Raw genomic sequence first — 5,461 nt, forward strand, 5'->3', positions numbered from 1 at the left:
TTTGTATTTTTCCTAAATATAAAAACCACAGACATTGATCTGTGTTCTATCTATTCTTGTTACACATTTCAGGCATCTAAAAATCTCATATCCTCTGTAGATTCTATAATCCACAGCATATCCTGTGACATTATTGGTTTTATTCTTTAAATAGTTTTCCCCTTGCTCTTCAAAAAGACAATGACATTTCATCCATTGTGTTATTTCCTTTACTGTACTTCCTCTCCAGTCACCATCAAAATTGTCTTGCTAATACTGCTATGCACCTCTGAGCCTTCCACCAGAATTATGAACAGCAAAAGGCTGTAGAGTAATCTTGCACAGACAAAAACATTTACCACAAATTCTTCCATATCTCTCGCTCTGCCTTTGCTTTGGTTCTAGTGATATGGCAAAGTAACATTACTCACTTGGTAAGTTGTTTCTTTCTGGTTGCCTTTGTGTTGTCCAGTACCTTCTTAAGAACAACAGATACCCTCCATCCCTGTGAAGATGGACAAGGAATTCTGTAATTTTCGACTCAGAAGGTCTGGATGAAGAATGACCGTTCATCCGGCACCAGCGTCAAAAAACTGCCCATTTGACTTCATAAACTCGACATATAGAGCATCACATGGCTAAGGCTAACTAGATGAAAAGCCTTCTTACCTTGAAAACCTCCTGACAGGCTTCTAGCATGAAGATGAAGCATGTGGAGCCCCTGATGAAAACAATGAAAGTGAAGCCGTTCGTGTAGATCTGATCTCTCTAGCAATCAGACAGGAGACTCCACTAAGACCACAAAGAGGTCTGGGAACCAGTTCTTCCGAGGTCAGAAGGGAGCTATGAGGGCCAAGGAAAGACGACTGGTTTCCCTCGCTTGATAAGAGCCACCCAAATCAGGGGAGAGGGGGTAGGTGTACACCTGAAGACTTCTTAAGCTTGTAAGTGGGCATTTGTCCTTCTGGGGATACTTGAACGAAGGGGAGACAACTTGGCAACAAAAGTTCATTACAATGACATGGAATAAGAATTGAAAAAAACTGGACAGAAAAATTATTTAAAGTAAAAAAAACAAAAAAAGCTGCCCACTCATTGGGCACTCCTATATCATTCCAAAAGCACAAGTACATTTTTTTTTAGACATCCTACACCCAAAAAATAAAGATATAAAATATAAAAGGTTTATGATACAAATTTCTTAGCAATTAACACCAAAAAAGAGCCTTGTCGGTCAAAGTGAAAGTATTCAAACAAAGTTCCAAGCTTGTGACATAAAAAAGGTTCAAGCATGTGACATAAAAAAGTTCCAAGCTTGCGACATAAGAAAGCTTCAAACTTGGAACATAAAATTCCAAGCTTGTGACATAGGAAAGTTCCAAGCTTGTTACATAAGAAAGCTTCAAGCTTAAAGGAGAACCACACACCATTGCGGTTAATTATCTACAAAAGGAGTCAGCAGGGTTTGGACATTGACAACCCTTAACTTTGACTGCTGCTGAACTCTTTCTATGCCACTTTATGGTCACTTGTTTCTGGGGACGTGTATGTGATACACTACCCATGGAAAATATGTCAATATATATGAGGCAATTATATTATGATGAGAAAATGACTGACAGTGATAAAAATAATCATGATAAAAATAATAAATGATAAATGGTATTCAGCCTTTAGCCTATTTTCACTGAAGGGTCCACTTACGGTCTGTGAAATATACTGAATCAATAAACACTATGGTAATGACTGCTATGCAATCATTCTCTATAGTCCAGCTAGTGATGACTGGCAAGAAAAAAGTTGCTTTACTGTAAAACACAAAAGAATTATGTCTTCTTTTATAGTTCCACAGGAGGCAAAGACAAAGGTGAAGACCCCTCTGTGGACAAAGTGGCAGAAACTCCAGGGTAGCCAAAGACAACACTCATCGGCAACAGATCCACCTCAAACGAAGCCAGAGTCACTTTCTCTCCGAAGCTAAATGGAGAAGCTCCAACAACGCCTTGTTCGACAGGGGACCAGCCATACCCAGCGATGGCCACACATGTAAAATATCACCACAGTTCTGTCCTTCAAACCCCAAAGTTGACCTGATGTTAAATGGTCTATGCTTCTGCTTGAGTATTCCCCGGGAGACTGATCGAGTAAGAGATTCGGGAAGAGATCAGGGGGTCAATTAAGAAGTCAGAGGTTTCTTTGACTTCGATGAGGACCCCAAAGGCAAAGTTTCTCTCTCTAGACTTCTGGCACCTATGTCTAAAGCTCTCCAGCTGGGAGGCAGACCAATCTCATCACCCAGGGCAGGTGTTGCCCTGATCACAACGGGGCCTACACATGCTGTATGTTGATACATTTAGAAGTGTGACCGTCCAGATAAAAGTTATTTCGATTCTTTTGTAATGAAAACTGTTGTAACCAAGACTTTCCTAATACAACCTCGCCAGTGTATGAGGACGCAACAGTATTAGCTTAATACTAGGTACACAAGGTTTGAGTTCAGCGTATGCAGAGAACCCAGGATGCTGCTTTCCGCAAGAGGGGGACGATGAAGAAAAGAATATGAGCCAGTCAAACCTTTTCATACACGCAGAATTAAAACCGGGTATACAGTGCCCACAACTTTCTGCTACTTGTCCAATAAGGAGCTTGAGGTATTATACCAGCTGTTGTGCAGCCACCACTGGGCCGACAGAAAACGTATCGGGCCTCCTATGGGTCATATCTTGCAGGCATTGGGCTGTGAAAGTGTTCTGACGCTTCCACACCCCAGCTTGAAGAACCTGTTTCTGAGAAGTTCCTATTGAATGCCAGGGATGTAGCTACGTCCCTGACACCATGAGCTTTGGGGTGACGTGAAGGAAGAGAGTCTGGATTCAGCACATGGTCTATGACCTTGCAAATTCATGCTGAGATGGTGTTCTTGGTGACCTGCCTCTTGGTCCTTCCTGAGCTGGCGAAGAGTGCAGGCACACAGGGACAGGCTGTGGCTGTTCTCTTAAGGTACAACCTCAAACTCCTCACTGGGCAGAGTAAGAGATGATCAAGGTCATCTGTTACAGAACGAAGACTCGAAATCCGGAAGGAGTTGAATCGAAGATCCACTACTCCCGGGTTCTGAGTCTTAGCAACAAACTCAGGGACAAAGCTGAACGTGACCTCTCCCTTATCTCCTTGAATGGGCGATGTCGTATGAGAGACCATGAAGTTCTTTAACTTGCTTGGCCGAAGCCAAAGCTAGCATGAACACCGTCTTCCAAGTTAGGTGGCAATAATGGTTTATAGGGAGGTCTCTTTAGAGACCTGAGAACTCGAACCATGTTCCATGGGGGAGGTCTCACTTCAGACTGAGGACAGGTAAGTTCATAACTCCGTATGAGTAAGGAAAGTTCTAGCGATGAAAAAATATCCATTCCAGTCAGTCTAAAGGCGAGGTTTGAGGCTGAGCGATAGCCTTTAACCGCCAAGAAATGCTGTTGGAGAGCACTGGTGCACTGCAGGCCTCTGGCGAGCTGGAGAGTGTTAGTGCGCAGTTGAACGCTTCGGAAGAACATCTGGATGATGTACAGGAGACAGGAAGGATGAGGGCAGGTTGGCAGAAAGGTTGAACTGGACCAAGGATGTGCCCTTTGGAAGGGTGAACATCCACTAATAGGGATCACAAACGATCCACAGAAGAGTTGACGACCGAGGACTAGCGGCAGCATCGTCAGGATAATGACCAGGAATGGGCGAAGGTTGAGGGCCAGAAGACGACTAAAGCGGAGGCTCCTCTGTGGGGGACGGCTGCAAACACAAGGCTGAAGAGCTGAAAAGGTGCCTTTTCACCGATGGTCAAGGGCAACCTCTCAGGTGAAGCGGAGGGGGAGCTCCGAGATGTGGGATCAGTAAGCTCACCTAGATCAGCAGTCCTCCAAAGAGGAGTCTCTATGAGAGAACTCCTCCGAGGGGAAGGACCACTCACAGGAGACAGACGATGGACTTAGTTTCCCCCTCGAAGGATGGACAGAACAGGGGAAACATAGTCGTCAGCAACAGCCAGAGTCTGGAGGGGCAGATGCATCAGCAGCGGCCACAGAAGACGCCTCTCACACCAAAACGTCGACATGAATTAGAGGATCCTCCTGCGAAGTCAACGACGGCTGCACACTTGTAACGCAGAGGATAAGTTGCAGCAAGGAGTCCTTGGAGGGCAGACCCAGGAGCCCCAAGCATGACCACACCTGTAACACATAAGACATAGACAAGGCCTCTACCGGGGGGAGAAGTGGGGCTGCTTCGCTAGGGGAAACAACACCATCTCTCAAGGACAAGGGTTGGCCACAAATAGAAGGGTCTACGCTACTGCTCCACAGTCTCCTGGAAGAGGCTGAAGGAGTAGGAGCTTCGGATGAAGGTCAGGAGGCAGAAGAAGAGGTCTTGTGTTTTTTTCCCTTCAAAGAAACCTTGGAAAGAGAAATATCCCACTTGGACTTGTTCTTCCCCTGTCGCCCAAATCTTTCCCACTGGTAGGCAGACCACTTCCGACACTCATTACACATATTACCACAATCACACCGTTGACCTCTGCAGGTGGGACAAAGGGTAAAAAAGAACAATTATCAAGAAATAATAAATAAGAAATGGGTTTTTAGCGTCATTTTACCTTAGAAAATCCAGTGCAGGTGTTGGTCTTGCTACGTAGAGAGGAGACGGACGGGCGGCGAGGAGGTAGAGAGGTTGACTACGATAAACGTACACTACCGTAACTTATTCTAACTTACACTAAGTGAACTTTAACCTAACTTAGCTTATTTATTTTTTTTATATTTTATATTTTTTTTTACATTTTCTTTTCTTTTTTTGATTAATTTTAATCACTTTCACTCTACACTTAAAATTGATTGAATTTTTTTCTCTTCAATCTTCGCCGTTTTTTTTGTTTCACTTTCTTTCGCTTCACTCTTTGCCGTTTTCTTTGAACCACTTCCTCCCTCTTCATCACGAGTTCGCTTCGTAGTTTTTTTAAAAAAGCTATCGATAGAAAGTTGCTTGGTACAGCTTTTCAGAATGTTTTGAAAATAAATTAGGGAAACATCATCAAACTGCGCAACTACACGACAAACCTGCAATTTCTTTGGATGGTATTTGTCGATGAAGTCGACCACGTCTTGATATTTTCCTAACACCTCTTTCATTTGTGCCGAACCTAACATGTTCTACCTCCTCGATCCCTTCCTTGTCATCACGCATGTGCTCAGACATAGCATGGAGTTCCTTGAGCTCCTCTGTAGTATGTTCGTCGTGATGTTCTTCTGCAAGTTCACTCATGCTTTTCAATAATTCCTTGCTTTACTTCTAAAGATAGCATTTCCTTATTCCTTTTCTCACCACTACCACTACCACTTGCGAAACTAAGCCTTTTAGGACCCATGATTTACGTAAAATACCGTAAAAGGATGAACGTAAAAAATCACGATTAAAACACAGTTAATAGCAGAACGCA

The sequence above is a fragment of the Palaemon carinicauda genome, chromosome 3, assembly GCF_036898095.1.
Source record: "Palaemon carinicauda isolate YSFRI2023 chromosome 3, ASM3689809v2, whole genome shotgun sequence".
NCBI lineage: Eukaryota > Metazoa > Arthropoda > Malacostraca > Decapoda > Palaemonidae > Palaemon > Palaemon carinicauda.